Genomic DNA, 24,919 nt, shown 5'->3' on the forward strand with positions numbered 1-24,919 from the left:
GAATACTAACTGATAGAATAAAAAAGGGAGAGAACGATCCAACATGGGAAGCGGGATACACAGCAGACTCATAGAATGGCAGATGTCCTAAACAGCACTCTGGCCTCAGAATCAGCCCTGATGGCATTCGGATCTGGCTGAAGAGCGAAGAGCCCATGAGAGTATTTTAGGCATGGAAAGCCAAGACACTCTGGGAAAGAAAGAATGGGCCATCAAAGGAGGAAGTACCTTTCTCTGAAGGGAGGAGAGAACTTCCACTTTGACTAAATAAAATCAAAGTCAGCGAACTCAAGAGGCTTCCATAGCCTTGGAAACTCATGACTAGAGCCTAGGGAGATTTCTGACGCCATAAACAAGAGTGTCAAATTGTTAAGTCAACAACAGGAGTCACTGTGTACTTACTTCTCATGTGGGATCTCTGTCCTTAATGTGTTGTCCAATGTGAATTAACGGTATAACTAATACTCAAACAGTATTTTACACTTTATGTTCTGTGTGGTGCAAACTGATGAAATCTTTACTTAATATATACTAAATTGATCTTCTGTATATAAAGATAATTTAAAATGAATCTTGATGTGAATGGAATGGGAGAGGGAGCAGGAGATGGGAGGGGTGCGAGTGGGAGGAAAGTTATGGGGGGGAAAACATTGTAATCCATAAACTGTACTTTGGAAAATTATATTTACTAAATAAAAGTGTTTATAAAAAAGACACATTGATTATAAAATAAATTGACTCAGTAGAATAAAAAAAAGAAAAAATACTTAGAGAAGCTTGTGTACAGATAGTATAGATTCATAGTAGTGTTTCTTTATTAATGCCATTGCATTTAATGCTAACTTACTTCACTGTTAATGTTCCAGTGTATTTAAATTTAAAAATTACTTTACTTCTTGAATCAGTTGGTTTATTAATCTTACACTTGAATAAAGCATTTTATTTCACAGCAATAGATGAATAAGTTAAGTGAAGATCAGAGACACCATACAAACCTCATTGAATGTATTGTCTCATATGAATGGGCAGACATGGACAGGAAGTTCCAAGACCCCTTCAAAGGAAATGTGGCAGTAATAAAATACAGTTGGGATTTCTTTGCTACTCCTCCAATAGAGAAGTAGGATTTTAATCCCAATCAATAGACTGTGATGCTATGTGATTTCTTCAACAAAGTCATAAAGTCCTTGCTTCCTCAGCTACAATTGCTGGAATATTTATTTTTGAAATCCTGAATGATTAAGTAAAAAGTCTGACATCCTAAGGCTTCCATGCTGTGAGGAAGCCCAAGCCATATAGAATGAGCACACTTTAGGTGTTCACTCCCCCCTGCTAATAACTTTTGAATCATACCCAATGAAAATATGTCCAGATTATCCTAGCTTCCAATCATTTAAATCCTTCCAAATGAAGCCTCTGGCATTGTGGAAACAAGACAAGCCATCCCTGTTACATCCTTCCTAAGTCCCTGGACTGCATAATTCATGGGAATGTTAAAATGATGCTTTACACAACTGACTCTGAAGAAGTTTGCTATGCAGCAATAGAAAACAAGGATCAGAAGAAAGATGTCAAGGAAAGGGGGAGAGAGGAAACCAGGAAGAGTGAGAGAAAAAAAATAGGAAAATGTGGAAGAAGGAAGAATGAAAGGAAAAGACTGTGGAGGGAAGAGGAGGAGAGGAGAGACAGAAAGGAAGGAGGGACGTACTTGGAGACAGAATAAACTGTAACTGTCCTGAGGCATCTTTAAGCCAGATTTTCTTCATGTTTAACCACAATGATATAAATAGGGACTCCTTTAACTTTCTTAGTCTTGCCTTCCTCAGAGAGGATGATTCATCATAAGTAAAGATTAATTGGTGGGGCCGGCACTGTGGCATAGCAGGTGGTGCCAGCATCCCATATGGACTCTGGTTCGAGTCCTAGCTGCTCCACTTCTGATACAGTTCCTAGCAGAGGATGCCCCAAGTTGGGTCACTGCACCCACATGAGACACTTGGAAGAAGCTCCTAGCTCCTGTTTTTGGGTGGACCCATCTCCAGCCATTGTGGCCATTTAGAGAGTAAACTAGTCTATAGAAGATCTCTGTCTCTGCCTGTCTTTCTCTCACTGTAACTTTGCCTTTCCAATAAATAAATCTTTAAAAAAGATTAATTGGTTACATGAATAAGGATTTTTTAAAAAGTTTTCAGAGTGATCTTTATTGAATACACATGCTAACTACAGAATGAAGGGCAAATGCAGTTAAACAAAGGAAACGTAAGGGAAACGGTATTGGAAAATACAGGCACAAACTATGTCTGTAACAAAAGGAGCATCATGAAGAGAACTCAGAACTAGGTTCACAAAACCATTCCTGATTGCGGAATTCCATGCTTAACTTCACACAACCTGAAGAAACATTTCTTATTTGTTAAGTTTCCATGACATGCTTACCCCAAGTAGGTTTTTACATATATATATATATATATATATATATATATATTTTGACAGGCAGAGTGGACAGTGAGAGAGAGAGAGAGACAGAGAGAAAGGTCTTCCTTTGCCGTTGGTTCACCCTCCAATGGCCACCGCGGCCGGCACTCTGTGGCCGGCGCACCGCGCTGATCCAATGGCAGGAGCCAGGAGCCAGGTACTTCTCCTGGTCTCCCATGGGGTGCAGGGCCCAAGCACCTGGGCCATCCTCCACTGCACTCCCTGGCCACAGCAGAGAGCTGGCCTGGAAGAGGGGCAACCGGGACAGAATCCGGCGCCCCGACCGGGACTAGAACCCGGTGTGCTGGCGCCGCTAGGCGGAGGATTAGCCTAGTGAGCCACGGCGCTGGCCCGGTTTTTACATATTTTTAATGAAAGGCTTTCTCATTCCAATAATTTATTCAGCTTCAACTCTCTCCTGAGAGTCAGAAATTGCTAAGCATCTCCAGAAAGTGGTATTGGAGATGAAAAGGAAAGGGATCCAACATCGGTGCAGCACAAAAGATGCTTCCAATGCTGTCCTCCCAAATCACAGCACAGGGTTGAGTCCTTGCTGTTCTATTTGTGATCCAGCTCTCTGCTAAAGAGCAGATGATGGCTGATATACTAGGTCCCTTGCCACCCACATGGGTGACCTGAATAGAGTTTCAGGTTCCTGACTGTTGTGGGCATTTGAGGAGTGAAACAGTGGATGGAAGATTTCTCTCTACCCTCTTCCTCTCTGTCTCTGTCATTCTACCTTTCAAATAAATACATAATTTAAATATATAAATACATAAATGCACAATTTGGAAAAAGAAATTAAAATATTTATATTTGCCTAACACCTAGTCAGAATTGCATGCAATTTTTAATAAATTAAATTTTAATTAAAATAAAATTATTATTTCAATTTGCTGTTATCAAATTGCTATTAAAACCATATATAATTCTCCTTCAAATGACTTCCAGCTTATTCTTATATTCCTCCATGACTGGCATTACATTGCAATCCTACTTGAAGTTCAGTATTACTGTCCTAAATATTTATTTAAAATAAATTTTGAAACTATTTAATATTTGAATCCTAACTTTCTGAGAATTCTTAGCAACCTGAAGAAGTATAAAATGCATGAATTTAAAATTGTAACTAACAAAAGTAGGTAAGCTTGCTCATGATTGCCATTGTCCAATATCCATTGAGTGTGATCTAAGATGTTTCTAGCAGGACAGAGGTCATTTGGCAAACTAACACTGATATTGCCAGGTTTTTTAATTGTGAATCTACATTTTAAAGTTAAAGACATATCACAGAAGCTAGTCATTGTTGCTTTTTAAGTATATCATTTTTCTGCCCTGACTTTATCTTAGCATGAAATAAAAGATTAACTTTCAGTACTAGTCATAGATAAAAATAAAATCCTGTAAGACATTTCTTGACCAAAATAAATAGGGGGCAAGGGCAATTTCTTCTGCAAGAGTCTTCTGTAATTATTGGCAGCTTAATTACTTCTTTGGTTCTCTTCAAAATTACCCATGTTAGAAAGACCTTTCTGGCACAAGTGAAAGGGGCTGCGACCTTCTTTTTGATTAAGCTGGCTTTTCTTCAGAGACTTACCATTAAAGGAGAGTTTGTAAAGTAGGGGCTTACCACATTCCAACAAATATGCCACTCAAAGTATCTGCTGAAAGTTTCTAAACTTTGAAATATGAATAACAATTTAGAAGCAAATCTTATGCACAGGTTTCTTCCTATCAAATAACATTTATATTAGCAGATGGATAATTATACAGAACACATTTGGCAAATGTTTAGGGTTGGAAAATGGTACCTTCCTAAGGAGGCTGACTTGGAGGTCAGGCTCACAACAACAATTAACATTAATTTTCCTATAATGGTGTTTAATGATATCTTCAGACTCAGCACAATTTCAAGGGATTTACAAGGTAGTCCTTCATAAAATGTTATTTGGATAATGTGAAATAATTTGTTCATTGTTTAAATCTTAAATTTTTGTCTTTCTTCAGTAAAGTGCTTCTTGCCATATAGTTATCAACAGCCCCAGTACCTAACAATTAACTTCCTAAGTGTGAATTAGCTTCAAGATCAATACACAGAATATTATTGGGAATCAGAACCTTCTCAAGTTGAGGAACAATAGATAATATCAGTGGGAATTCTCCACTTGGAACACTTGTGCACATTTGTCTTCCTTTTGCCCTTCCAGCATAAAATATTTCTTTCTTTCTTTCTTTCTTTTTTTTTTTTTTTTTTTTTTTGACAGGCAGAGTGGACAGTGAGAGAGAGAGACAGAGAGAAAAGTCTTCCTTTTCCGTTGTTTCACCCTCCAATGGCCGCTGCAGCCAGCACACCGCGCTGATCCAAAGGCAGGAGCCAGGTGCTTTTCCTGATCTCCCATGCGGGTGCAGGGCCCAAGCACTTGGGCCATCCTCCACTGCACTCCCGGGCCACAGAAGAGAGCTGGCCTGGAAGAGGGGGAACTGGGACAGAATCTGGCGCCCCAACCGGGACTAGAACCTGGTGTGCTGGCGCCACAGACAGAGGACTAGCCTATTGAGCTGCGGCACCGGCTCTTTTTAATTTTAGGAAAAATTCTGCCTCTGACTTGAAATCAGGGGGCCAAAGCTTACCTTTCCTCACATGTGAAAGAACAGGCACAACAACTAATCTACCTTCACTAGGTAGATGGTTCCTTCTAGAAAGTAGAAAATGAAAGACAGTGAAGGAACAACTAGAATGATTCATATCATTGATCTTGCCAGGGGTCCCCAGCAACGTCTATTCTCTTCCCTCCAACCCATATGAAAACAGCTCAGTTCCTCTTTCTTTTGGAACGAGTATGTTCCAGCCGCCTACTTTTCATGCATCCTCCACCTATATTATAAAATGTAGTTGAAATACATGCAGCCTATTTGCTTCCTTCCATTAAGTTACAGCTGTTACTAAATGAGTACTCTAATCCAGCAGTCTCAATGTATGGTCTTATTCTAGAAATCCTTTTATCAAAAGTATCATGGTATCTCCAGTACTTTCATAATAATATTAAATTTTATTTTTATTCTTTTCTCTTACAGTGTACAATGCAGTTTTACCAGTAAACTGAAGCATATTACAAATATCCACCAATTTTCTATTAAGTTATACATGTTGCTGCTATTCCAGTCCAGCTCTCTGCTGTGGCCCGGGAGTGCAGTGGAGGATGGCCCAAGTGCTTGGGCCCTGCATCCGCCTGGGAGACCAGGAGGAAGCACCTGGCTTCCGGCTTTGGATCAGTGCAGTGCGCCGGCCGTAGCGGCCATTTGGGGAGTGAACCAACGGAAGGAAGACCTTTCTCTCTGTCTCTCTCTCACTGTCTAACTCTGCCTGGCAAAAAAAAAAAAAAAAAAAAGACAGATAAATAGAATTCCTCTAAGGTTCTTTCTCTAATTTTCTAAAAGAATTACTGAGAAAATAATGTAATTAGTTAAAAGATATATTTTCCTGGGTGGTAAGCAACAGTCACCATTTAGAAATATTCTTTATGCATATTTAATTTCAGATACTGCCTCATTCTACCTGTTTGCTGAATTATTACTTGACTATTCCACAAAATTATTGTATATAAATTATCCAGTGCTTAAAGACACACAGGAAAATAGTCATATTATTTTTTGAAATTTTTTAACTGGTACAAAATTTTACATATTTATAGAGCACATATACGTGTGTTGACATACTTTGTGTAATGCTCAAATCTGGCAAATCTATCCATCCAATTATTTGTCATTTCTTTATGGTGAAAGCTTCAAATAACTTTCCAGATTTTATTTTTACTTTAGAAAAAGAAACAACATGTTATCACTATCTATAATTATCTTATAGTGATAACTATAAGAACACTAGAACTTCTTATTTATATCTTACTATAACTTAGAACTTTTATCCTTTCCTCATCCCTCCATACCTTCTATTCTCAAAACCTCTGCTAATCACCACTCTACTCTCAATTTCTATGTGATCAGCTGTGTTAGAATCCAAATATGAGTGTGATCCTGAAGTATTTGAATTTCTGTGCCTGATTTATTTCACCTACCTTGTGACAAATAATGTATGTTGAATAGTTGTAATATCAAATGGGAATTATTGCAAGATATTTTGCTCTTTTTAACAACTTTAATTATTTTTAGATTCTAAAACAAATGTTTAAAAGTAAAATTTACTGTAAAGTCATAGTAATTTCCAAAGTCACTCAAAAGAAAATAATTTCTTACCCTATCACAGGCCATATCTAACCATGTGATTAATAATATTGGGTGTATGTACTTTTAAAATTTCATCCACAACCATTCCATAATCAAATGTACCCATTAGATTAGCAGGGGTCAAGAGTTTTTCATTTGTTTGTTTGCTCTACTACAAAATGTGAGTCACACTTGACAAATTTCTCTTCAGTGTGCATTTCTCTTTTTAAATAACATTATGCACATACTTTCAGATTAACAGATAACAAAGTCTTTAATTCTTTCTGTTAATAGCACTGTAATGCCATAGCATGGCTGCAACATAATATAATCTTACATGTATTGTTAATAACTGATTTATTTACTTTAGAAGACTTGTCAAAATTAAATTGATGAGTCTTAATTGTTGTGTATATTTAATAATAATAATAGATATTTTAGTGGGGTTTAAAATTCACATTAAGTTTAAAAACCTAAAAAAAAAATCACAAAATTTATATAAAGCAGAAATGCAAATTACCATCTTGAATTTTTTAAGAATTACCTTCAGAGTCACATTGCAGGGATCTTTGTCTTTTCTTCTTTTAAAATTTAAGATTGACATATAATATTTGCAAACTTTAAGGGGTATCATGCAATTTTTCGTTATTTATACATAGGTTAAACTGACCATACCAAGCATCCAGTCATTCCATTTCCTTACATTTTCTTTGTGTTTGGAGCCTGCTGACTCCTCTCAGTTATTTCTTTATACAGAATGCTATGCATCCCTGTGAGCCATAGTCACTCCACTGTGCTGCAAAACACCAGAATTTGTGACACTCCAGTCATTAGGGTCTATTTCCCATTATTTATCATTCGACCTTCCCTTTCCACTTCCCCTCACTGTTTATAGATAGTAAGCACTATTTTAACTTTATATTGAATATTTATTATTTTTAATTACACATATGAGAGAGAACATACTGTATTTGCCTTTATGTGTCTGGCTTCTTTCACCTAACATAATGATCTTCAATTTCACTTATTTTACTGTAAATGTTGATTTGCTTATTTTTATGGAAAAATAATGAAGTGCATTTTGTTTATTCATTCATCATAATGGATACCTAGGTTGATTCTATAGCTTAGATATTGTGAATTGTATCACAATTAACATGAGAGTGCAGGTATCTCTTTCATTTGCTGAGTTCATGTCCTTTGGGTATAGAACCAGAAGGGGGATAGCTGAGTTACATAGTAGATCTACTTTGTAGTTTTCTAAGGAACCTCCATACTGTTCTCCATAATGGCTATAGTAATTTACATTCCTATCAGCAGTTATTAACAGTTCCCTTTCCTACAAATCATTAGCAGTTGTTATTTTTATCTTTTGTGATATTGCCATTCCAACTGCATTAAGATGATACCCCATTGTGGTTTTGATTTCATTTTCCTAATAGTTAATGACATGAGCATTTTTTCATGTGTCTCCTGGCCAACTGTATTTCTTCTTCTGAGAAGGTTTATTCAGTTTCTTTGACCATTTCTTAACTGGATTGGTTATAATTCTATTGTTAGGTTACCTGAGTCCTTATATATCTTGGATATTAATCCTTTGTCACATGAATAATTTGCACTTTCTAACCTAATTGGTTATATTTTCCACTCTATTAATTGTTTCCACTGCTATGCAGAAGAGTCTCAACTTAATGCAATCCCATTTGCCTTTCTTGTTTTTGCTATCAGTATTTTGTAGTCTTAATCAAGTAGCTGTTGTCTATGCCAATATCTTGAAGTGTTTCCCCAATGTTTTCTTTTAATAGTTTCATGGCTTCAGGCCTTACATTTATTTCTTTGGTGCATTTTTTTTGACAGGCAGAGTGGACAGTGAGAGAGAGAGAGATAGAGAGAAAGGTCTTCCTTTTGCCGTTGGTTCACACTCCAATGGCCGCCATGGCTGGTGCACTGTGGCTGGCGCATTGTGCTGATCCGAAGCCAGGAGCCAGGTGCTTCTCCTGGTCTTCCATGCGGGTGCAGGGCCCAAGCACTTGGGCCATCCTCCATTGCACTCCCTGGCCACAGCAGAGAGCTGGACTGGAAGAGGAACAACCAGCACAGAATCCGGTGTGCGGGCGCCACAAGTAGAGGATTAGCCTATTGAGCCATGGCACCGTCCTACTTTGGTGCATTTTTGAAATGATTTTTGTATAAAGAAGTAGGAGTGAGGTCTTGTTTCCATCTTTTACTTTTGTATATCCAGTTTTCCCAGCATCATTTATTGAAGAAATGATTTTCTCCAGGACATATTTTTAGCTTCTTTATCAAAGATAAATTGACTGAAGATATGCAAATTTATTTTGGTATTTCTTTTCTGTTCCATAGGTCTATCCATCTATTTTTTTATTCTAGTACCTTACTGTTTGGTTACAGTATAGTATGACCTGAAATGTGGTATTGAGATGTCTTCAGCCTAGTTCTTATTGTTAAAAATTGCTTTGATTTTAGGAAGGTCTTTTGGATTCTCTTCTCTAGTTCTGTTAAGATTGTCATTAGCATTTTGATGGGGGTTGAATTAAATATGTAAACTACTTTGGATGATACTGATATTTTGAAAATATTAACAATTATAATACATGAGTATGGGATGTTCTCCCATCATTTTATGTCCTGTTCAATTTCTTCCATATGTGTTTTGCAATTTTCATTGTAAAGGTCTTTGAGATCCTTCACTGAATGTATTCCAAGGTAATTTTAGTAGCTATGGTGAGTGGGACTGCTATTATAATTTCTCTCTTGGTAAGTTTGTAATTATTGTATACAAATGCTACTGTTTTTGAGTGTTGATTTTTGTATTCTTCAACAATGCTGAATTTATTTATAATTCCTAATATCTTCTTAGTGGAGTATTTTGTTTCTTTCTGTAATCATGTCATCTGCAAACATATTCAAGTCAATAAATGTAGTATTCCATATTCACAGAATAAAGGATAAAAACCAATCATCTCAACAGATACATAAAAAGCTTTCAATAAAATTAAATACCTATATAGATTAAAGAAAAAAAACTTTGAAGAAATTATGACTAAAAGAACATACCTCAACCTCAATAAAGGATATATATGACAAAATCACAGCAAATATCATATTAAATGGGGAAAAGCTGAAAGCAATTCCTTTAAGATATGGAATCAGACAAGAATGGTCTCACTACTCTTTTTCAATACAGAAATGAAAGATTTAGCCAGAGCCATTAGGCAAGAGAATGAAATAAGAGGTACACAAATAGGAAAAGAAGAAGTCAAACTACCCATGTTTACTGATGATATAATTATCTTCACTAATATATTCCCAATGATTAGACCTTTGCTGATCACTAAAAGATCATGAATATTTCGGCAAAGAATAAATTAATGAATGAACTAACTGAGAAGCAGGTGTAGCTCAGTAAAAATCCTTCCACCCTTCTCTTCCTTTGGTGTGCTTCCTGCCTCCTTCTACATTGTCTATCACTCTTTTCCATATTTTCAGAGATAAGAATTCTCCACTCTGCACTTGTTTTTTACATTGCAGTGCAGCAAAAGCACTTCAAATAGCAGTTTATATATTAAAATCCAACAAAAAGATGTAACTAATAATTAGTTTACAAATCTTTGTTTATGTGACTGATTGTTTCTTTGAGATAGATTCCTAGTGGCTATAGTTGCAAAAGACTATTACATATTTTATGAAAATCTAGAAGAGAGGAGTTCAAAGTTCTCAAAGAAATGATAAGAATATGGAACTGATAATTATGCTGATTTGATCTTTGCACATTGTCTGAATTATCATATGGTACCCCCAAAATATGTACAATTATATCTTAAAAACAAAATAATAAATTCAGATATAACTTCCATTTATAGGTGATCAAGAAATTTTCCTTTATTTGTAATAATATCATGCTTAGAAAAGCAGTTTCTTTACCAACTTTGTAAGTACCCTGCATTTTTCCTAATTTTGTTGTCTCTAGCTATCTGTTTTTTAATCCACCTAGAATTCATATGCTATAAGGTAGGAATATACATGGATGCCATTGTTACATTTTTATGTAGTTGACTGTTTCAGCACCATTTATTATATAACTGATATTTCCTACTCTACAACATCCTTCATGAAAAGATATGCTAGATCAAGGCTGTTCTGTTCTGATGCATCAGTTAATTCAAATATCATTTCTAAACCATTTTAAAAATATTTTAATTTTATAGTCTTTTTATATTGTAACAATCCCTCCATTTGTCAAATTTATTTGGAATAGTGTTATTAATTTACTCCTTCATGCAATTTACAACTATATTACCAATCAGCACCACACTCTTCTCCCCACATTATCTTCCCGAACCCTGGTATTTTGGTCAAAATTTCATCAAGTCTAAATACACCTAAAGTTAATACATTTACCTGTCTTTATTTATAAATTGTTTTGGAATGAACTGACATCTTAAAAGTAGTCCACTTTCCATAAATCTAGTTTATATTGTTGAGCTTAAAGCCATAGTATGCTTTTTAAAACTACATATTTAATGCATTTAAATTATGATATGAATAATATTAATAATGATTTACTAAGTAGCTATAGTTTAATGGATTTTTACATATGCTATTTGAATCAATACTCATAAAATCCTCAAACGTTTATACCCTATTTTAGATGAAGAAATACACTCTGAGGGGTTAAGTGACTTGCTGATATAACCAACAAATTATTAAATGACAAAAAACCAGTAATCTGATTTGAAATTTCATTTTCACAGAACATGTTATTACTAAATCTTCCTTCCTATTTCAAACAAGACTCTCCTATAAATATTAACTTCCTTTGTTATCCATAGAGTTTCCATTTAATAAGACAGGAAATATATACATGGGACCTGGGTGGAATTACATTCTCATTTAATGGAAGTAAACATATAAACTTGAAAACCAACATCAGCTTTTGCTAAAATGTTTGGCTTGATGAGGTAAGAGTCATAGAAACAACCATTTTATTACTTTATTGTTGGAATTACATTTATTGATTTCATCTGTCCCCAAACAAATAATTTGATAAAATACTCATTTAACTGTACTTATTATTAATTTGCTTTTAAGGCCCCTTTGCCAGGTGGCATCCAGGAGCACAACAGATCTCTCCAATTATAAAAACATTTATTGGTGCATGGCAAGTGTAAACCACTGGGGTCCCTGGCAACAGTAAAATGGCAAATTAAACCAAAACCACATGCAAGTCGAAGTGACTCATTGGTCAGTGAGCATGTAGGAAGAGATGCCAAGCAAATAAACAGTCAGTCCATTAGTTAGTTATTGCCCGCACTAAATGAATAAAACTCCTGAGAAGAAATCACAGCAGTGTGGCGACAATCTGTGCTGGGTTTGTTGAGTCCTGTGGAAATGGCTGAAATGCTCACCCGGCTGCCGTGAAACAGAGGAATGCAGGGACAGTGGCCAGGCTGAAAGATGCCTCTTAAGTGAGACCCGCCGATGAGCTCCCGTCACTTAACGGCATCCTGAAAAACAGCTGGCACCTAACCCTCAAATATTGACTCAGTGTTTACAAATCTGGTTCAGTTTCTAGGCAAACAGCTTATATAAACAAAGTGTGCCATCTGGTTTTATGGCTCAAGTGTTTCAACTACACTTTTCCCCAGGTGTGGGGACCATGATTAATCTGAGTAATTTAGAGTATCCCTTCATTTCCCGCAAGGTAGTTAAGGATTGGGCTACATTGGATATAAATTTTAAATTCTGAGAGCATGAGATCTTTCAGACAATTTCTAATAGCAAGGAAAGAAATCACTGCCAATTTTGGATGTGGCTCCAGTAAGAAGATGATCAGTTTAAATGCTCTCAGCATAAATTTACAGGGCAAGAAGGAAGTAGATTTTACAGGGAATGTGTACTTTTGTTATGCCACATTTACCACACATTATCAAAGGCAAACACAGGGAAAGGAGGGTTTTTGAGGAGACAAACAAGTTTTGGACCTTCTGCAAACAGCCATAGTGGTTCTAAGGATGGTAGCTAAGCAGAGTCTAAAAGTAGAGTTGAGGTGGACCTCAATGTGTGTGGAATTCAGGCAGTAAAAAGCACTGTCACTAAAGCTTTGCATTCCTTCCTCACTAATCTGGCTTGCCTGGCACATTGTCTTCCTGGGTGGTTTGGAGACTACTATCCAGCAAGGTGTGTTTTTGCTTAAATGAGCAAGTCTCCCACATTCAGGAAGAAAGAAATTTGCAGTTTATAGAATGAGACTGGGGATGAGCTGGCCATGCTATGCTGATTTTTCTACTGTTTTGAGCTGTGAGAAGACATAATGACTAAGCAAGGGGAGGCAGGTGGATCCACTTTTCTCAGATAAGCCTCTAATCAAAACAAATTCATACTAGGTATCAGCAAAGGTCTAGAGCTAGTGTTATTGGACTTTAGGAGTGCTTCTTACATAATAACTTTACTCTTAGCTTCATCTCTTTGATCATTTTTGCTACTTAAATTTATGCTGCTATATTGTTAATGTTCTTACTCTAGTGTTAATGCTTTTTTTTGAGAACAGTGTGAATTATAAATAAATGACTATACAAATAACTACATTCCAACATTCTAACATTCCTCTCAAAATCAGTTCAATTTTCCTTATGATCACATCATATGTTATTGTACTATTGATATTTGGTGGTATGAGTCTACAACTTTGTATAAGAAGTAAATAAATCCAAGGGGAATTTCTTCTGCATCAAAATAAATTGTCTACGGTATCTTTCACCTCATTCACACCATGAGACAAGTTAAACCAATCAGGTCATCACAGATTTCTTTGTAGAGGGTATCTATGAAGCTTTTATTTACCTCGTGATCTAACATCAATGCTGTTTACTAAATACACAGCAAAAGGTTAATAATTTCTTTTATTTATTTATTTTTATTTTTTTGACAGGCAGAGTGGACAGTGAGAGAGACAGACAGAGAGAAAGGTCTTCCTTTTGCCATTGGTTCACCCTCCAATGGCCGCCGCGGCAGGCGTGCTGCGCCGATCTGATGGCAGGAGCCAGGTACCTATCCTGGTCTCCCATGGGGTACAGGGCCCAAGCACTTGGGCCATCCTCCACTGCACTCCCTGGCCACAGCAGAGAGCTGGCCTGGAAGAGGGGCAACCAGTACAGGATCCGACGCCCTGACCGGGACTAGAACCCGGTGTGCCGGCGCCACAAGGCGAAGGATTAGCCTAGTGAGCCGCGGCGCCGGCCAGGGTTAATAATTTCTAAAAACAGATTTTAACTCCATTATCTTTAATATTCCTAATGAATTGCTTCTCTTTTGAAAGCTACACTAGTAAAAACAGGATAAAATTAAGTAACCATGTATTTGTATTTGTTACCCCCAAGGACTGTGTACTTCCTCAGAGACTTTTACATAAGGACACTAATAGCTAACAAAATAGTTTCTCAAATTATTCAGCTACCTACAACAGAAATTCAAATAATAAAAATGAAATCATTTGACAGAACTTTTCCATATTTATCCAAAGAAACATGTTTGATTTATGCACTTTTTCTGTGACTACCCATATGATGGTGCAGTCATTGCTCAAATATTTATTTAATGCCGACAAAGTGTTAAGAGTGTTGGGATCCATGTACAAATTACAACCTTAATGATTTTAGAATAGAGTTAGGAATATGGGCTCATAAGGAGACAATTATAAAACAGTGTAGTAAGTGATAAGGAAACAAAGTCCAGGGGTTGAAGACCTGCCTCTCAGCCTTGGGGGAGGGTTCATTCCTAGTAGAGGTGACATTGATACCATGTCACCAAGAAAAAGTTAATATTAGCCAAGGGATGATGTAAAAATGGACTCCCAGAAAGAGAGTAGTAATCACAATGGCCTGGAAGTAATGGATAACAATTTTATCAAAAGTGAGCGGGTAAGACAGATCAGTCAGAAATGAGGTCAGAGTATTCCAGTGCAGGAGGAACTACTGAAATGCTTCAAAGAAAACAAAAGCAAACATTTGCTTCAGAATGCTCAATTTATTTTTAAATTAATTTTTGCAGTCTTAAAAATGTTATTAATATGAAAACAGATTTCATGTGTTTCATAGATACAATTCTAAGAATATAATCATGCTTGCCTCCCTACCTCTCCCTCAAGCCATCCTCCATCTTTCTTTACTTTTTTATAATCCTTCAATTTTTCCAACAACTTTTTTGATATTTCATATATTCAGTGAGAGAGAGAGAGAGAGAGAGAGAGAGAGAGAGAGAGACTGACTCCATCTGCTAGATCACTCCCCAGGCCAAAGCCAAGAGTTCAGAACTCAATCCAGATACCCCATGCAAGCAGCGGGTATCAGCTATTTGAGCTATCACAGGCTGCTTCACAGGGTGTATATTAGCAGGAAGCTGGAATGGAGAGTGAAGCCAGGACTCAAATCCAGGCACTTTAGTAAGGTATGTGAGTATTCAAAGTGGATGCTGCATTGCCAGGCCAAATGTTAATACCAGAAGCACACTTTATAGAAGTAGAAGTGGCAAGAATGCAAGAAGGGGGTTAGGAAGTGATTAATCAAGTTGACCTAATCTTTAATTGTATAAAGTTTACTAGAGTCCAAGAAAATAGTAGTGATAGTTATTTTGCAATGCCCTGCTAGATGTCTCATGTGAGTATCAAAGTTGGGACAAAAGGAGAAAATTTTGATAGCCAGAGCCTGGCAAAAGTGGTTATTATGTGTTCAAGTGCTCCACCTCTATTTGATTGCAATGTCCACATTCTTCCCGATGCTCATCCAAGTCCTAGGACAAATAGGATAGACATTAGTCTCTACATATGGCCCTAACAGGCACTCTATCCTACATATCCTTGGACAAACTATGGAAAACTCTTAACAAGATGGGACTTTCAGGAAGAAAACCCAAGCAAATTCAAATAATAATAAGTATAAATTAAATAAAAGCCAGCCACAGCACTAAGGAGATTACAAAACACAAAGTTTAGATTTCATCTTTGATGTCTTGCCAAAGACTAGCTTCCATGGCTAGAAAATCCTTTGGGACACCCTCTCTCCAGTTCCTTTGTCTTGCTTCCACAGTACAATGTCAAAACTGTAAATACAGAACACTGTTCAAATATCTTTGCTCTGGAAATTAAATAATTTTACTTGGGAAAATGCAGGTAATTGGAAACATTCTTTCAGATTTGAACCACAACTCTGACACCTTAAGATTGTGCTTTATAGACTGTTCTTTTCCTTCTGGCTTACCATCTACCAGCACCCAAACATTCACACATCCAAACACAAGCAAGGTCCTAAGTGATCATGTCTTGCCTATCTTCAACAATCAAGGGCTTCACACATCTTGAAGAATTCTGTATTCCCTAGGTGAGGAGATCTTTATTATACCAGCTTCTCTAGATTTCCTTAGATTGCTAGGATATGATATTCTAATCAGCCCCAAAACCACACTTTGCCTTAGGCAGCATTGTCTTGAATCCCTTCTGGAAGGGGCTATTGGAGTCTTTCACAGATATTCCTTCTTCACAAGTTCACTTGTCTGTTGAGAAGTCTGACTCCTGATCTCTGCAGAATTATGCTGCATCTCCCCTGTCACTAGTAGCCAAGAACCAGTGCACATGGGGGATTCAAAGATCCCTAATCCTATCCCATTACCTGCAGCACCACTTACATATCAGCTAGGGTCTGAGGCCACGTCCCTGCTAGGCTCTTTTCTCTTTGATATTTGTTTGCTGTTATCTTCTCCAAAGAGACTTCCCTCCAAAATATCATATGCACCAAAACCCTGCCTCAGACTGTTTCTGACCATCTCATTACCATCTTCCAATTTGTTCTAGGTGGGCTCTTCTGCTTGTACCCATTCCCATACAGAAGCAAGGATAGAAAATCTATCATCCTAGAAATCATCAGTGTCACACTGACGTCTAAAAACAGTCTGACTCTGTGTGTTTTAAAAACTATTCCCCACTTTATCTGCTCATTAAAATTTTCAAGTATTCATTGTTGTATGAAGGCACTGTCTCAGATACCTTTATTAAATTCTTAACCATTTTTGACATCAATGGGGAAAATGACATATCTGGAATTTCTCGGCTGGACCCTTATAATTACTACTCACAAACACTGGATTAAGTGTTTTGCACACACGAATTGGGTTAACTGCACAAAGATCCCATATGGTCTATGACACCATCCCTCTCATGTGAAACTGAGAATACAGAGGACTTCAAAGCATTAATAATATTGCGCATAAGCAAAAATTCCAGAGCCTAGACTCTTAACCAATGGACTGACCTGTCCAGGTCTTTTCTGGCCCTGCTTCACATACTCAGGAACATATTCTCTTTCATAATTTATTCTTTTTTTCCCTGTATGGGGTGGTTAGCTGGAATCCTTCCCATGTGTAAGTATAGTAAACCAAGTAAAGGAAAAACAGGAATAATTTCTGGTAATTGAAGAAGAGAAAGCTTCGGAGTCAGAGTAGTAGTTTAAAAACCTGGCTTGATTCCACCTGTACTTAACAAATGATATGTGATATCAGTCCAGTCAATAAGGTTCTTTGAGCCTATTTTCTCATCTCTAAAATGGGAATAATAGTATGTACCTCAGCAGTTGTTCAGAGGAATAAATCTGTTGATGAACCCAAAATTCTTAACCAAATATTTATCATGCAGCATGCATCCAATGCATGTTAGCCATTGTTATTTCTCTTTATAAATCTTGCTTCAGATGGTTTGCTCAAAATTTTATTTCCTTGAAAAATATTTTTTTCCTGTTTGCCTCCTATACAGTGATTTATAATTTAGTTTACATTTCATTTTTGCTATTTATCTCTCCAGGAATAAAATAGGAAACCATTATCCCAATTGGGGCAAGACTAAATCTCAATATCCTTCTGCATATTCTGTCTTTTTTTTTTTTTTTATTTGACAGGTAGAGTTATAGACAGTGAGAGAGACAGAGATAAAGGTCTTCCTTCAGTTGGTTCACTCCCCAAATGGCCACTATGGCCAGCGCTGCGCCAATCCTAAGCCAGGAGCCAGGTGCTTCTTCCTGGTCTCCCCATGCGGGTCCAGGGGCCCAAGCACTTGGGCCATCTTCCACTGCCCTCCCAGGCCACAATAGAGAGCCAAAGTGGAAGAGGAGCAGTCAAGACTAGAGCCAGGTGCCCATATGGGATGCCGGCGCCACAGGCGGAGGATTAACCAAGTGAGCCATGGTGCCGGCCCATGTTCTGTCTTTAAACTGCTCTATCCCCAGAACTGCCTGCTAAGTCAGGGAAGGTAGCAAGCCTTCTGTTCTCATCCCTCCACAGATTTCCCACCCTGGCCTTCTTCTCAACATGGAATTATCTCCACACATCTTCTGTCCACCAGGCTGACTAAATGTTTCCAAAACTCACAAAGAAACCATCAAAAGGACAAATTACACAAAATTTCTTCTGAAAGCCCAAAGTTTCCAACCCTCCTTTTTTCAAACCATATTCTCCAATTCAGAGCCAAACTCCCTCTACTGCCAAAGCTTTGCAGGTGTGGTTGGTTATATTACCCATTAGGTACAGAGAATTAGGATCCTGGCTAAGTGCTGCGGATGCAGCAGTAATCTCTAGTCACTCTGATTTCTCAAGGCCTCTCTATTTGGTCTAAGCCCTTTGGTTTAGCAAAGTGAAGGTTATTTTGTAAGGCTTGGACAAATCTTCCTTCTTTGTGTCAGCCAGCACTGTGAAAAGTAAACAACTTTAACCTATGACCAAAGAAATGAGTCACTTCAAATTATTGTCAGTTTGAGATGGGTTGTTTGATGAGACGTGCTTGGAGAAAAAAAAGACTACAGATTTATCTGAGTAGTTAAAATAGAAGTTCAGGCACAGTGCAGCCATTGTTGCTTCTCCTCTTCAATGTTCAACAATTTATTCATTTCTAACTTGCCATTCAAGTCAAACACCATGAAAGAATGAATCATAAGGTGCTTATGGGTTTTTCCTTTGGGTTTCATATTTAAACCAGACAATTTCAATTGCTCTCTTGTCTTTCCTTGATTCTTTTCTTAATGACAAAAAGTAGTAGAAACTAGAGTGAAGATACCCACAAAGATTTCAGCATTTGTGTTTGGATTTCCCCAAGTCAGCCCTGAGGTAGCCTCTGGCAACTCCCACACAGGAGAGTTTTTTCTAGGTGGACAACATAATATTGTTTTCCTCTGTCTAGCAACATTTTAAAATCTCTTTCAGAAGTTTAAGTTTACATTTTATTGTCATCTGCTGGCAGCAGGTAGTGCAGGTGGCAAACAGAGTCAGAGAGAAAATCTGACAGCCGAGTTAATTAATGGATGGTAGTTTGCAGGGTTGTCAGGCTGCCAGTGGGGGTGTAGGTGCTTTGGGTAGAAGTCTGAAAAGATGTTCTTCAATGGTCAAAATATTTGCATTTCTCACATTATTTTGATTTTCTTTTTCTGGACACCTATGTATTAGGGAACTATATTGGAATTAATTAATAGATGGTATTTCCAAGTCAAGATGACTGGAATTTTCATTGCATTTCTCATTTTTTTTCATTTTTTGCATGTGTGAGCTTTTCTTAGTGTAGAGCTTGCATCTTCCTTCAAATATTTTCATATTATCCAACAAGTGTTTTAAATGAGAAAAGGCTATCAAAGAAGGAGGTACCTTTCTCTGAAGGGAAGAGAGAACTTCCACTTTGACTATGGCCTTGCCTAAATAAGATCGGAGTTGGAGAACTCAAGAGGCTTCCATAGCCATGGCAGCTCATGACAAGAGCCTAGGGTGATTACTGATGCCATAAACAAGAGTGTCAATTGTTAAGTCAACAACAGGAGTCACTGTGCACTTACTCCCCATGTAGGACCTCTGTCCTTAATGTGTTGTACTATGTGAATTAACGGTATAACTAATACTCAAACTTTATGCTTCTGTGTGGGTGCAGTCTGTTGAAATCTTTACTTAATATATACTAAATTGATCTTCTGTATATAAAGATAATTGAAAATGAATCTTGATGTGAATGAAATGGGAGAGGGAGCAGGAGATGGGAAGGCTGCAGGTGGGAGGGAGGTTATGGGGGGAAAAAAGCCACTGTAATCCAAAAGCTGTACTTTTGGGAGAGGGATCGTGAGATGGGATGGTTGCAGGTGGGAGGGAGGTTATGGGTTGGGGAAGCTGTTATAATCTAAAAGTTGTACTTTGGAAATTTAAATTTATTAAATAAAAGTTAAAAAAAGGAAATATTTATAAATGAAAAAAAAAGAGAAAAGGCTATTCTTTGCCAGCTTTCTCAGTTTATGATTTTGAGCTAGGAAATACAGTTTTCTATTTTTGTTTATAGATTTGCTTTTTATCTTTGAAGTTTTCTCTCCCCATTCCTGAGGCTTTTCAATGCAATTTTCCTATTAGGTGATATTATTAAAAGAAAACAAAATAGTTTCTTCCTTTGCATCTCCCTACAAATTTCCTCAGATGAAAAAGATGGATAGATAGATACCTAAATAGAGTATGGTTAGAGATGCTTTATTGATATAAACAAAGATTCCCAGTGCTCAGTGTCAATTGCTTTTTGTGAATAAATGAAAATATTTTGGAAAACATGAATTGTTTTTTACAATAATGTTTAATTGTCACATTAATTTGAGAGGTAGAGAGTAGAGAGACACACAGGGAGGACTCCCATCCACTGGTTCACTCCACAAATGCCACAATGGCCAAGGATGGGGGTTGATAGCAGAGCAAACAGACTGGAATGCAACTTAGGTCTCCCACATCAGTGGAGGGGATCCAAAATTTTGAGCCTTCATTGCTAATTCCCAGTGTCTGCATTAGCAAGAAGCTGAAATAGAGAGTTGTACGTGGGATTCAAACCAAGGCACTGTGATATGAGAGATGGGTATCCTACCTACCAGGCCAAATGTTTGCCTGTGACAATTATCTAAAATATTTTCATACACACAATTTTTATGTTTGTCTACTATGACAATAGAGTGGCTATTCAGAGTAAATCATATTATTCCTCCGGTATATCAAAGATACAAAATCTCTATTAGAATAGCAATGTATACTCTATTTAAATAATCTCTATTTTCTTTCAGTAATTTTTTATATAGAGATGACATGGTAAAATTCTTTGAGTTATTAACTTGGCAGTATTTACAACAACTTAATCCTATAATCATTCATTACAGATAGTTTACACAATGATGTACGATATAATCAACTTCAGCTGCTTACTATGCTATGCCTTACAATATGCCAAATATTTCTAAAATAATGTCAGGCAAGAGATAATCAAAATGAAAAATTAAAATGAAATGTTAATATTATTACTGCATTTTCTTCATGTATCAAAATAATATATAATATATTCTTTAATACTACATATTTCATATCATAAAATTTAAATAAGTCATTAAGGAAAAACACTTATTGATCCTAGCATTAAATAATATATTTTAAATTTTACAACTCAGTGAATTCTCCATGGGTTCTTTGTATAATACATCTGAGGCTTTCAAATAATCTGGGACTAATATAGACAGCATCTACACCTAAATTATAATGTAAAGTAACCAATATTTATTGGGTTTTCATTACAGGTTATTACTATGGAGAGCTTTGGCCTTGAAAAATGAAAGGCGTGGTCATTTTAGTTTATTTATAGGCAGACAGAAAAGAGAACAATTAAAGTACATTATCTAACTATTGTGATAATGTGCTCTAGAAGTTATGGTAAGTATAATGCAGGTCATAAGGAAAGAAAGTTTTTGAAAAGATTTATTTATTTATTTGAAAGGCAGAGTTACAGAGAGAGGAAGAAAGACAAGAAAAAAGGATCTTCTGTCCACTGGTTCTCTCCCCAAATGGATGCAACAGGAAGGATTGAGCCAGGACTGAGATAGGCTGAAGCCAGAATCCAGGAGCTTCTTCCTGGTCTCCCACGTGGGTACAGCGCATTAGCAGGGGGCTGGATCAGAAGTGGAGCAACTCCTCTTCCAGTCCAGCTCTCTGTTGTGGCCCGGGAAGGCAGTGGAGGATGGGACAAGTGCTTGGGTCCTGCACCCGCATGGGAGACCAGGAGGAAGCACCTGGCTCCTCGCCTCGGATCGGTGCAGGGTGCTGGCCATGGCAGCCATCTGGGGGGTGAACCAATGGAAAAGGAAGACCTTTCTCTCTCTCTCTGTCTCTCTCTCTCACTAACTCTGCCTGTCAAAAATTTTTTAAAAATTAAAAAAAAAAGAAGTGGAGCAACTAGAACTCCAACTGGCATCCACATGGGATGCCAGTGCTGCAGACCAGGTCTTAAACCTACTGAGCCACACTGCCAGCCACCACACTTCATTTAAAAAAAAAAGATTTATGAATTTCTTTTTAAAGCTATTTATTTATTTTTTCTTTATTTGCAAAGTTACAGAGAGAGGAGAATAGCATAGAAAGAAAGAATTACATCTGCTGGTCCACTCTTCAAATGGCTGCAATGGCCAGGGCTGGGCCAAGCAAAAGACTGGAGCCAAGAGCTTCATCCCAGTATGCCACATGGGTGCAGTGGCCCAAGCACTTGGGTCATCCTCTGCTGCTTTCTCAGGGAGAAGTAGGGAGCTGTAGTGGAAGTGCAACAGCCAGGTCTCAAATCAGTACCCTAATGGGATGTCAGCATTGCAGACAGAGGCTTAACCTGCTACACCACAATGCCAGACCCATGTTAATTTTTTATTTGAAAGGCAGAATAATGGAAGGAGAGAGGGATAAGACAGATCTTTCATCCTCTTGTTCATTCCCTTAAGTGACCCTAGCAGCCAGGGCTGTGCCAGGCTAAAGAAGGTACCCAGAACTCCATCCTAGTGTACATCCTAGTCTACTCCATCCTTGCTTCATGGGTAGCAAGGGCCCAACTACCTGGGGGCAATTTCCACTGCCGTCCCAAGCACATGAGCAGGGAGCTGGATCAGAAGCAGAGAAGCCAGAACTTGAACCAGCACTCTGATATGCAAAGCCAGTGTCCCAAGCAATGGCTTAACCCACTGTGCCTCAAAACTGGCCACCAGACTTCAATTCTAGTGAACAATCATAACAACACTAATAATTCTACCAAAATATAGCAGATGCATACTCTACAAAGTGACTTATATTCTGTTGCATTTTCTCATGCCATCTTGACACACCTTTCTGAGATGCATTTATTATTCTCATCTAATAAATGAAAAAAATCAATAAACTAGTTGGAGATGCACAACTAGTCAGCAGTGGTGTTGGCAGAGGATCAGATCAATGCTTCTTTCAATCCCTTCTTGCTATTCTCTAACTCCACAGGAGGAAGGAAAGGCACAGTGTATTTGGAGAACTCCCAGTAATTTAGAGTGAGTGGACTCTTGTTTACTTGAGAGCATGTGGCAGGGAGGAAGAAAACAGAGGGCCACAGGAGTTCAAGGAAAATCCTATGGGCTGTGGAAAGGAAATAGAGTTTTATGCACAGTCTGTGAAGACAGAGAGAAAATGTTCAGCCAAGAAGTGTTAAGCACTCTTTGGAACAATCTCCACGTCAGCAAAATGGTTAAAGATTAACATGGCATGGACAATAATTTATGTTTAAAAGAGAATAAAGAATCTAAACTAACCTTTGGATATGTGGACGGGAGCCAATGTCTGGGAAGTGGCAGTACCTTTCAGAGGGAGACAAAGTACAACACAAGAGAGAGGTGAAGACTTCTGACTTGAAATGCACAGTTTCCCTCCTACACAACTTAGAGGGAAGCAGATGAGGAGTTCATTGACCTACGCTGATATAATGTGAAGGGCCAAGAGTGTGTTAAGAAAAAGTTTTTAAAAAGAAAATGTTGAAATTATTTTAATACAGAATGGGCAAACATGGAAATCTAAATTTCAATTGATGAGAAAATGCATTTGGGGTTTGAGATTACATCTGTTCTGGAAATAATGACCTGCCTCAGAAGCATCAAGATGACAGTTCTACAACTAGGCTCTCTATTTGGAGTTCCTTTACTGACCTAATAATTTTATTGCATTGATTACTCTCATTCTATACCATTCTAATGTACAGACTCAGAGGTGTGTTCCCTGGATGTGCAGAAATGAATAAAGTAAAATATCTCTTGAAAATCTGTAGAGTCTTCTTTTTACATTTCATTTGTTCAATTCATTCATTGTACTTTGTATATGTATTATTGACATTGATTACATTGAGCATCGTGTTGATTTCCTACAAATATTATATAAATTACATATATACATTTGTGTAAATGTATGTATAATACATTTATACATATGTGCCATATGTGTAATACACATATAATTTAAACCTAGACTAAACATATAAATATATAAATTATAAATATTTAATTTGTATAGAATATATATGACTATATATGTGTACATTATATGGATAATATATATTTTATTAAAATATATATAATATATAATAATAAAAATGAGTATATTACATGTTTTATATATTTGTACTTATATGTATATAATTAGAAAATATTTTTTTAGAGATTTATTTATTTATTTGAAAGTGAAAGTTACACAGAAACAGGAGAGGCAGAGAGAGAGAGAGACAAAGTCCTCCATCTGCTGGTTCACTCCCCAGATGGCCACAACAGCCAGAGCTGTGCCAATCAGAAGCCAGGAGCCAGGGAACTTCTTCTGGGTTTCCCACACAGGTGAAGGGTCCCAAGGACTGGGCCATCCTCTGCTGCTTTCCCAGGCCATAGCAGAGAGCTGGATTGGAAGTGGAGCAGCCAGGACTTGAACTGGCACCCATATGGGATGCCAGCACTGCAGGCGGTGACTTTACCAGCTATGCCACAGCACCAGCCCCAATATTTTGTTCTTAAACCCAGAAATTGGAACTGGGATATGACTTTACAAAACTATGTGACTTGGATACTAAGATCCAATTGAACTCATGTGTATTTAGAGTATGCTACTGTCTATCTTCAAGGAAATGACAGTATTTTAGACCACTATTCCTTCCACTTTAGCATGTCTATGATTTATTTTGTGGACTTTAGACATTGCTTCCCTATTGAGCAGGGCCAAGGTAGAGCCTGAGATTCTGCCGTAGCATCAATCTTAGGCCACATTCTGAATAGTAAACTTTTAGAGACAGTCAACTTGTCTCTAAGTGTCCAAATATCATCTGAGATCAGTACCAGCAGAATGAACAAAACAT

At 37.3% G+C, this 24,919-nt stretch overlaps 1 long non-coding RNA gene across 2 annotated transcripts in view; it reads right to left on the reverse strand.

Annotated features, from left to right (window-relative positions):
• The window catches only part of LOC127492741 (uncharacterized), a 296,618-nt gene that overhangs the window by 11,961 nt on the left and 259,738 nt on the right, over window positions 1–24,919 (reverse strand). The window lies entirely within an intron of this gene.

The sequence above is a fragment of the Oryctolagus cuniculus genome, chromosome 14, assembly GCF_051225735.1.
Source record: "Oryctolagus cuniculus isolate XC-2025 breed Fujian yellow rabbit chromosome 14, ASM5122573v1, whole genome shotgun sequence".
Classification (NCBI taxonomy): Eukaryota; Metazoa; Chordata; class Mammalia; order Lagomorpha; family Leporidae; genus Oryctolagus; species Oryctolagus cuniculus.